This window comes from Nannospalax galili, unplaced genomic scaffold (assembly GCF_000622305.1).
Source record: "Nannospalax galili isolate Female #2095 unplaced genomic scaffold, S.galili_v1.0 scaffold319, whole genome shotgun sequence".
Classification (NCBI taxonomy): Eukaryota; Metazoa; Chordata; class Mammalia; order Rodentia; family Spalacidae; genus Nannospalax; species Nannospalax galili.
This window is the reverse complement of record NW_008343413.1, coordinates 1-11,293: the sequence shown is the minus strand read 5'-3', so window position 1 is coordinate 11,293 and position 11,293 is coordinate 1.

Below are 11,293 nucleotides of genomic sequence, written 5' to 3'. Positions count from 1 at the left end.
TTTTTTGCTTTGTTTTGTTTTTGAATTTTTGTGATTTTTCAGTGATTAATGTTTTTATTCTTTTTCCTTGCATTGAGTCTTGTCCAGGAACACCAAAGATGGAAGGGTTCTCTCAGTCAGGGTCTCTATTAACCAAAGCAATTTGTGCTGGTTGAAAAACAAGAACTCAGACAAGAGGCTTATGGACACACCCACTGACCCTCACATTTTCAAATTCAAAGTCAAGTCTGCAGAGGCCTGGGAGTCTGAGAATTTATAGCCCAGCAAAAAGCAGCCTCACTCTTTGTTTCTAGCCTTGACATGCCCTATTTTATCAACCAATAAACTCTACTTGTTTGATGGATGGTAAAAGACATAGACCTGAGTTCAAGCCCCAGAACCAATGAAAAAAAGCCAGGCTTGGTAGCAGGCATGCTTGTAATCCAAGGGAAGTATAACCTGGAAGTTCCTTTGACCACTAGTATGGCAAGCTGTAGTCCCACCTCCTTTCCTTGCTCTGTGGAAGGAGTCAAGCAGGGGAAAGCCCATTATCTCTCCCACACAAGCAGCTGAACTTAGCTGCATGAGAGGGAGGGGCTAAGGATATAGAAGCTGAGAAAGCTTATATAGAGTATAAAGCTATAAAGCCACAAGGCAAGTCTCTCACCATTTTGTGTGGCTGTCTGGAAGCCACAGGGTTTATGTTTGGGTGTGGGCTTTCCAGCACGACCATGAATGGGGAGGGTCTCCCACTCTTCTGTATAAAGCAGTACCCCAACCTCAGTTAGCAAGTCCAGTAAACTCATTCGGATTTTCCAAATGGCAGTTTTTGGAGAATTCTTGCCTCAGGTTGGGGTAGGGACAGTGGGAGGAGGGAACTGGATACCACGTGCACCTTCCAGCAGTGAGTTTGACTACAGGAAGGAAGATAGAGATAGGTAGCCATCCAGCTAAGCCTGCTTGGTGAGCTCCAGGTCAGTGAGAAACCTTGTCTCAAAAACAAGGTGGACAGCACCTGAGAAACAATTCACAAGGCTGTCTTCTGGCCTCCACACATATGCATCCACATGTGCACCCACACAAACATGCATACACACACAATTATTGATAATCTCAATAAGAGATGATAGAATAAGAATGCTATCTTTCTCTTTCCTTTATGAATGAAATACACAGAAAATAATATCTACAATCCAAAACCACTATGAAAAATATTTGTATCTGATTGAATTAAACAGGAGCTAAGTACACCAACTATCAGACCAGTACCTGACAGTCAGCTATTCACTGAAATACAAGCCTTCTGGGATGTCAGTGTCTTGAAAGAAAGTGAGAGAATTCTATGAAACCCAATTTAGAATGCTTTACATTAAGTAGCTAGGTTCACATTCCTAGAGAGACACCAGGGAAAAGAAGGACCATTTCTATAGTGGTATTCAAAGGTTAGCAATCTCCATGGTAGTGCTATAGTCTACATCCAGAATGTTCCCCAAAGATTCACGTTTGAAAGCCTAGTCCTCAGCTGATGGTACTACTGGCAGATGGAGACTCTAGCATGTGAGGCCTGCAGACAAAGGTCACTGGGGCAGGACTTTGAGATAAGCAGCATATTTTGCATGTGTGTCCACAAGGCCAGCCAGTGCTACTTAGTGGGACCATTTCTCTCTCTCTCTCTCTCTCTCTCTCTCTCTCTCTCTCTCTCTCCTGGCTGGCATGTACTCTGCCTTACTACAGGCTATAAGCAATACAGTAGGTAACCATGGTCTGAAAGCATGAGCTTAAACATGTATTTCCTCCTTTAAAGTTGTGATGGTTTAAATGAGAATGTCTTCCAAAGGCTCCAAATATTTGGACACTTGGCCCCCAGTTCATGGTGCTGTTTGGGAACGGTCATGGAATCTTTAGGCAGTATGGCCATGCTGGAGGAAGCATGTCACATGGGGCAGCCTTTAAGAATATATAGCTTGCCCACTTCCATCTGACTCTCTGCTTCCTGTGCTTGCTTGGAGATGTGAGTGTTCAGCTTTCTTCTCCAGCCACCTCTGCCACTCTGCCTCCCCCACCAACATGGACTCTTCTTCTGGAGCCATAGTAGACCAAATAAATTCTTCCATCTAGAAGTTTCCTTCGTCATGGATTCTAGCACAACAACATAAAAGTAACTAATACAATAATGAAACTCTAACTAATGTAGCAGTGGGGTGTGGATGACACAGGGAAGAACTGAAGATCAGTCTGTCTGAGTCAGACACCCCAGACCTAGTTCTGCTTATTACAAAAAAATATGGAAAAGTCAAAAACTTGGTCCTAAAGCAAAAAATAGAGCACAATTGTGGGGATAAAAACCTAGGCAATGATAATTATGAATAAATTTGAAAGCCACACTTCATAACCCAAGGATATGATTAAAGCAGTACATAGAGCAAAACTGTTAGACTCAAACAGCATTTAGCATTAATAAATAAAAACCAATCCAAATAATACATTAATTATTCAACTCAAGAAGTTTGTAAAAGAACTCAAGGTAATTACAGAAAGCAAAAGAAAACAATAAATAATAATGAGAGTTGAAATGAATAGATTTAGAAACTATATATTTGGCAAAGAAATCCAAGATTTGGTACTATAACAGATGAACGATTAATATTTTTATCCCATATATTTAGCCAACTATTTAGTTAGGGGGTGCATGTACTATTGCACTCAAGTGGAAGTCATAGGACAACTTAAGAGGATTGGTTCTTTCCTTCTACCATGTGGGTTCCAGAGATTGAACTCATGTTTTCAGGGTTTGTGGTAAGTGCCTTTACCTGCTGAACTGAGCCATTTCATTAGCCCAAACTACTAATACTATTAATACTTAACTGGAAAATGAAAGGCAAATATGCATATATAAAATTAGGAAGGAGAATGAGAAATAACACAAAGAGGGAAAAGGTTTTAAACTGCAGATAAATGTGAAAGCCTAAGAACCACCATGAAGTTGAGAAATTCTCTAATTGCCAGACCTACATCATTTCAAGTTGAAGATGAAACAAACCCTTTCCTCTACAAATTGGTTTTGGTTGCAGTGTTTATCACAGCAATAAAAAGCTAACTAGAACAGATGACCTATTAGAAAAGAAAAATAGTCAAGATAGGTCAACAATAAAGAAAGACATCATGGGAAAACCAAGTTTTAATTGTGGTTATTGGATTGAGTCAAGCTTTAGTACCACTAGGCGAAAGAATCTTAGTCAAAGCCAAGAACTGCAGATAAATGGATTTTTCAACTCATTGAAAAGTTGGCACCAGAAATTGCTCACTAATGTTGACATTTTCCTTCAATCATATGTCAGGTGCTATTTTTGTAGAGGTGAGTGCTCTTCTTAAGCATGTGTATTAGTCAGACTTTTTGTCACTGTAACAGATGCCAAACAGAACAACTGAAAGCAGGAAATATTGATTCTGGTTCCCAGTTTCCAAGGTCATCTTGTTCCATTGCCATAGGTCTGTGGCAGGAGCATACAGTGGGACAAAGTTGCTCACCTCATGGAAGCCAGGAAGCAGAGGAGGGGCTGAGAGACCACAATAAGATATACCCTCTGTTCTAGTTTGCCTTCAATTGCTGTGGCAAAACACTCTGACCAATACCAACTTCGGAAGGAAAGGGTTTATTTAGTTTACCTCTCCCAGGTTATAGTTCATCAGGGAACCTAGGGTAGGAACTCAGGGCAAGAATCTGGAAGCAGGAGCTGGAGCACAGGTCATGGAGGAATGCTGCTTACCGACTTGCTCCCATGGCCCCTGCTCAACCTGCTTTCATATATATATATATATGTTGTACAGACCCACCTGTCCAGGGGTGGCACCACCCACACAAACTCAATAATCAAGAAGATGCCTCACAGACATGGCCACAGACCAGTCCAATGGAGGCAATTCACTAACTGAGGCTCCTTCTACCCAGGTGTGTCAAGTTGACAACTGAAGCTATCCAGAACACTTTCAATGGCATGTCCCCAAGACCCACTTCCACCAACCAGGCCTCCCAATAATACCTTCATATTATGAGCCTATCAAGGGATTAATCCATTGATTATGTCAGAGTACTCATAATCTAATTGCCTCAGGCAACACTCTTAGATACACCTAGAAGTATGCCTTATTAATCTCCTAGGTGTCTCTCAATCCAATCAAATTGACAACCAAGATTAACTAGCAAGTTGTTTTATGAAATGAAGATATGAGCCTTTGAATGAAATTCTGCTTTCTTTCTCCAGTAGACTCTAAAGAAAATCACTGAAGAGTCCAAACTGGCAGGATGAGAGAGGCAGGATGAGAGGTCTTCAGAGGGATAAAATTGGAGAATGTGGGGCCAGCAAGATGGCTCAGCAGATAAAGGCACTTGCTACACAAGTCTGGCAACCTGAGTTCCATCCCTAGAACCCATATAAAGGTGAAAAGAGAGAGCTGACTCCATAAAAGTGTCTTCTGAACCCCACACATGTGCTACACCACATGCTCCCACACATACATATCATGCTCATACACAGTACTAATTTAAAAGGCAGAGTGAGACTGTTAGGGAGAAGTGAACATGGCCTCAGAGAGAACAGCTGTGATATCCCTGGAGCGGAGCATCCTAGTCCTAAATGGTGTTTGCTGACAAGGCTTGCATCAGTGAGAGATCAGTGCTAACGTCATTAAAACAGCTCAGTATCTGGCTACACACTGCTTAATCCTCTTAGGCAAGTGGGCTACTTTCACCAGACTTTGGACAGAGGCCCCCCGCAGATGCTGGCCAACTTTGGGAATTAGACCTGGCATTCCACAAAGACTGGAAATATGCGCATGAGTTGGTTTATGAAGTGTGGAAAGTCACATTGGTAATGACACAGATCTTCCACGTGACTCTTGTCATGCACAAAGTGATACAGAAAAACACATCCTCAGGATAAGTATTGTTACTTCTTAAGAGCTAAGGAAAAGGCTAGGTAGACGGCTCAGCAGGTAAAGACACTAGGCACCAACCCTGATGATTTGAGTTTGATACCTGGGACCCAAGTGATGAAAGGAGAGAACCAACTCCCACAAGCTATCCTCTGACTTCGGCAAGCATGCATGGCATGTGCATCGCCCACCCCCCACATACATATGCAAATAGACATACACACATTAATTAACTCTTTAGGAAAGAGTTGTGGGAAAATAACAACTGGAACTGTTACTTTCCACTCAGAGTCTCTGAGGCTGACCAGGATCCTGGGAAAGGGATATGGTGGGAGCACCAAGTAGTTCTAGAACATGGCCTGTGTGATTTGAGATTGAAACTAAACTGGCCTGGTGTGTTGGAGGAAACATAGTCAGAAGCTAAAATCATCCAAAGTCACTCTTGTCCTTTGCAGAGGAATTCCTGCATCACTGAAGACTACAGCCGGAATGTGAAACTATCAGAGAGGGGAAGAAAGCGAGTATGAGCCCAAGACAAAATCTTCAGTTGAGAGAACACTTTAAGCTCACCCTCTGAGAAATTTCCTTCCTAACTGGCTGTGAAAAGAAGGAATAAATGTCAACTTCTAATTAGGTTGGGATCTCAGAGGCTCTAAGGTTGGTTTATTTCTCTTATAAGTGTGGGCTTGCTTGTGACCAGTGGTGTTTATTATCTACATTAGATTAGGTCTGTGTTCTCAGTTTGCCGTGAGATAGGTGTGAAACCATCCTAACCAAAGAAATATAATGTCTCATACGCAGAGCTTTACATATCTTCACTTGCCATACTTTAAAAAAAAAAAAAGTAGAAGAAAACAGAAAAACTAATTTTAATAATATATTTCCTTTGTCAAAATATTATCATTCCAAAATATAAACATAAGAAACATAATCATGAGATATATGACCTTATTTTTCCCATATTAGCTTCAATATTTAGTATATTCTTAATTCAAAGTAGCCACTTTTGAACCCTGTCTTAATTAATTTTCCATAATAGTGACAAAATATTGAAATTAAACAATTTATAAGGAGGAAAGATTTATTTGACCATAATTTCAGAGTTCTCAGCCCATGGTCACCTGGTACTATCATTTGGGGGCCTGTGGCATGACCACGTGCCATGACAGAACAGTGCAGCAGACGAAACCTGAGAACGAGGAAGGGGCTAGGGTCTCAATATCTCCTTCAGGGACGCACTCTCAAAGACCTTACTCCTTGAAGGCCTCACTTCCTAAAGGCCCTCTCACTCCCAGTGTCACAGTAAGCTTGTGAACAAGCCTTTTTGGGACAGTCAAGAGCCAAACTGCATCAAATCTAATGACTACCACTTTAGACAATGCTGTATAGGACGAGGGATTATAACACATGGAATATTCAAGATCTGCTATAGTCTCCAGTCCCCACAGAAAGAAAACTTCTTCCATTGTATGGATTCATGAAAACTCAGGGACTTAAAAATCCATACCCTACCTTGCATTCAAAGACATGGATACAGGGTAGACTGGCTTATCTGTTAGACGTTACAGGAGAGAGCTGGGAGCTTTTCTAACATGTGTTGCCAACTTCCAATGCCAGGTGAATTTTATACTCTCTTTTCTGGTTTCTGCTTAACTAAAATCATTGCCACCCAACATAACAAAGTAGAACTAATCCCTGACAGTTCACTTTGTAAAACAGAAATCACAAGACCAACTGGACCCACTTATATTCTCCTACCACCTCTCTCAGCATTTGAATGGTCTCTTGTTCTGCAGAGGTATCATGAAGTAATGAAAACATTAGTTCTTGGGTTCTGGACTTTGCCATTAATTTAACTTCAAATTACATGTAAAAGTTCATGAGGACTGGCTTTCTGCACCAGGGCTGTCTGCTGTCTCCAGGACTGACTCAGACACATCCCTGCACCATACCTGAAGGAAGGAAGGTTTAGCGGTCACCTCCACAGTGCAGAGCATAGCTGGCCCAACTGGGCTCTTGCTGGCTCCATTGCATGGTCTGTGTGGTTCACAACAATGGTGGTGTGCTCATCCTCAGACCCACAAATTCTAGCCTCTAATCTTTAGTTAAGCACTTCTGGTTTTATATTCATTTCTGGATCCCTTTGGGGATTCTGAGTGGGTCGCTTTGCTCATTACTGGGACCAGATATCTAAAAAGAACATCTTAAGGGAAGGATCTGTTTGATCTTATGGTTTAAGAGGGCACAGTCCATCACAACAGGAAGGCCTGGCAGAGCTCATGGCAGCAGCGGTGTACAGCTGGGTCTCCTCACATCTCAGTGGATCAGAAAGCAGTGAGGGAATGCTGGCTCCTTTTACTTTTTCATTCAGGCCAGGACTCCAGCCCATGGGAATAGTACTACCCCCTTCAGGGTGGGTCCTCTATCATCTGCTAAGTCTCTCTGAAAACATCTCACAGACACACTCAGAGATGTATCTCCTAGATGACTCCAAATCTAGGTACTTTGACAAAAATGAACCATCACAGTCACCTTGGTGCTTGTAACCCTCTGAGCTTTCCTGGCTCCACAGCTTCTATAACGTGGATGTGTTAATCTTTGCCACAAGGACCCTGCAGCCTCACCAAGCCAGTCAGGCTTTCCTTGCTCCACAGCTTCTATAACGTGGATGTGTTCATCTTTGCCACAAGGACCCTGCAGCCTCACCAAGCCAGTCAAGCTTTCCCTGTCCTTCTTTCTTCTTTAAGATCATTTGCTGCACCAAGCTCTAAAGTGGATCCCATCTTTCTGGTCCTAGGAAGTTGTTGGAAAAGACCAAACTCCAGTCTGGCCCCAGCCCCGGGCTTATTTCTCCAGCCATCTTCCTGTATCTCAAATTCCTCAGGGTCTACCCTGAATGGTCTCCAACTAGTTGTTTCCTTCAATATCCAGTCTAACAGGCTAATTTTAGAAAACTCAATGTCTATATCTGCAAATGCTCAAAAGTCAGTGTCTAACAAGTACGGGCATCAACTTTTACTATTTTCATTATTTGTTCTAGTTTTGTTTCTTTTGCTGTGATAAAATACCCTAGTACAAGCAAGTTAGGGGAGAAAGGGTTTATTTTAGCTCACAACTCCAGGTTACAGTCCATCATAACAGGGAAGTCACCATGGCAAGAGTTTGAGACAACTAGTCATATCACATCACATCACAGTTGAGCACAGAGAAATGTATGCATACAGGCTCACTTGCCTGCTTGTTCTCAGTTCACTTCTCTACACAGTTTAGGACCCCCTGCCTAGGGAACAGTGCTGCCCACAGTGGGTTAGGTCTTCACACATAATTTAATCGAGACACTCCCCCACAAGCCAACCTAATGTAAACAGTCCTTCATTGTGACTCTCTTCCCTGTTGATTCTAGGTTGCATCAAGTTGACAATTAACACTATCACATTATTCATTCTTTTTTTATGATTTATTATTTTTATTTATGCATATCGTGTGTCTTTGTGGGTATATGTCACATGTGTGCCAGTGCCTATGGAGGCAAGAGGGTGTTGAATCCCTTGGAACTGAAGTTACAGCCAGTTGTCGGCCACCCAGTGTATGTACTAGAAACCAAACAGGTCCTCTAGAAGAGTGGCACATGCTCTTAACAGATGAGCTATCGCTTCAGTTCCCACTCCACTTTTTTGAGAGAAAGTATTATGTAGCCCCTGCTAGCTTCAAACTTGTTATGTGGTTGAAGATGATCTTGAACTCCCAGTCCTCCTGACTCTACTTCCCAAGTGCTGGGACTGTCATTATTTTTTTCTTGTGACAAATATTGCTATTTTTTCTTGTGAGGAAATGTTTCTTTCTGTGGGAGCTAAAAACTATATCAAATCACTGTGGGGTAGCTTATATCCCCCACTGATATCAGTAAGTAAGATGTTAATAAGAAGTACTTCCTCTAAGATTTTCAATTATTTACTCAGCATCCTCTTCTGTGTGGCAATTTTCCTGTTCTCTCCTATCCAATGATCAAATGTTTTAGAATTCAAAGCAACCATCATTACTGAGATCTGTAATGCATAAAATGTCTAGACTGGAAAGTTTGCGTAACTCTTCTATTACCTCTTCTCCGGGGTTATCTTGGTTTTCAGCATGCCTGGCCCCTGGAAAAGGTCCAAGTTAGCAATGGAAAGCTCCAGACAAGACGTGGGTGTTTGCCGTAGAACAACATGCACCCTTAGCTCTGTCCAGAGCTTCAAAGGGAGGCAGCCAGTTTTCTCTGAGCCTGGCTGCATGGTGGTGCCGGTGATCAGCAAACCATCCTGGGGATGTGCCCCATTCCTTTCCGTAGTAGTCAGATGTTCAACTTTCTGTTCTGATTTGGAGCAAATGCTTCTGCATATATGGCTCAAGTTATGCATCTATTAATAAAATTAAGTCAGGACACATAAAAACATCACTTTTGATTGCAAGCAAAGTCTGACCCTAGAATAGAAAGTAAGTGTCCATGTTATCCAGTGAGGTTTCCACCCAACTAAATAAGCACTGAAACGGTGCTGTATGATGCCCTCAATCTGGATACATTTTGTCAATGAATTGCATTGGAGGTGAGAGACTGAGAGAATTGTATGCACAGGCCTGGATGGTACAGTTCAGACATTCCTGGACAGTCCAGAAAGAGTGTTCTGGGGAGATTAGTATCAGGAGAAGACAGAGTCCTACAGCTACCTGCATCTGTAAAAATCAGCTGGTTTTGGCTTAAGGCTTTGGGTAGTTTCAGTTAAAGAAGCATTTTCTAAAATGGAAACTCAGTTCTGCCTTGGCTGAGCACTAATGCAGAAAAGCCCCTGCTGCCCACTAGGGGGCAATTGTAATGCAGCCAGGAGGAACTATGAGTAAAGAATGAACCAGCCAGTGTGCTAGTGGAGACTGTGTGCCTTGTGTCTCAAACTAGAATCACACCTCTCTTCTATATGTTAGCTTTTATATGAGTTTTCAGTTAACTTTATCCTTTGCTGCTGTTTGGGTAGTTGTTGCAGCTCCCATATTTGAAATCCGGAAAGCCAGAATGCATTCTCCTCTACAGCACAGGCATCTCACCCCGCTCCTTTCTATCATCAAATTGTACACAGAATATCCACTCATTTGTGGCATCAAGCCAGGCCCTGCACAAAGTCAAACAAGTAGGTGACATTTTGCTCGTAGTGTGGGCATGTGCGGTGTCCATTTCACAAGCACGTGATGTCTTACATAGCTGCTCGCTGTTAGCATCTTCTTTACTAAGTGAAGTTAAGAAGTGTAGTTGTTTCTCTTTTAGTGGCTCACTTTTTGTGGCTGAAAATACAGTAATACGCATTTGATTCCAAGGCAAGGACATAGAATGTCCTATCTCAGTGATGCAAGACAGAGTATGAAAAAGCATGGCACAGGGTCAGCAGTTGTGTCTGACCCCTGCAGTGCCCCTTACTTACTGGTTCTTGGTCCAGTGGGGCCTACTGGATTTCCACAGCCACCAACTAAATAGGGCCAATAATATATACGTATTACCGTGATTTTTTAGATAAAAACACAGATAAAAAGACATAAAACTGATCTCCCTTTACTTCCTTGGGCTGCACAGTCTCTGGGTAGCCCGGTGCCAGCACCTTTCCTGGTCCCCAGGAGCCCTCTGGACCAGGTCCTGCCCACATATCCATTTGCTTCCTGGGCTGCACAGCCTCCAGTGTCCTGGTACCAGCGCTTTCCCTGGGTAAGCCCGGCCTCTTTCACCCTCCAAGCTCCCCCATGGAATCTCTCCTCCTAGGCTGGGTACAGGCCCATTTCTTGTCTTGGCACCCCAGACACTGAGGCTAACCTCTCAACCCAGAGCCGCCACTGCTTCCTGATCCTTTGTATCAGGACCAACCCATTTCCTCCCTGCTGCCCCCAGGAAACTTCTAGGCCTGGCTCCACCCTCACCTCCCTTTACTTCCCTGTGTGGCACAGCCACCAGCTTCCTGAGACCAGCATCTATCATGGGCCCTCCTCCCAGGCCAGCCCAGCCCCCAAATTCTTGAAGGCAGCATCTTTCCTGGAGGGACCCATACCTTAGGAGAAAGCCTGATATCATCTGAGCCTCATCTCACTTTGGCCTCTGTGGGAACTCCTGAAGACAAAAGCAATAAGGTCACGCAAATATAAAATCAAAAGAGAGAACCTGAAGACCAGACCAACCAGCTTTTCATGCCTAACAAGTAAACCACAAAAGTATATAAAGTTTACAAAAAGAAGCAGATCTAAACTCAACAAATGAAGTCTTGAGTCTCCCAAGAATCAGAAACTATGAAGGAAATTCACATGTCAAAGTAACAACAACAAAAAAATAACATGAAAAACCAAAATAATATATCCCCACCAAGTACCAATA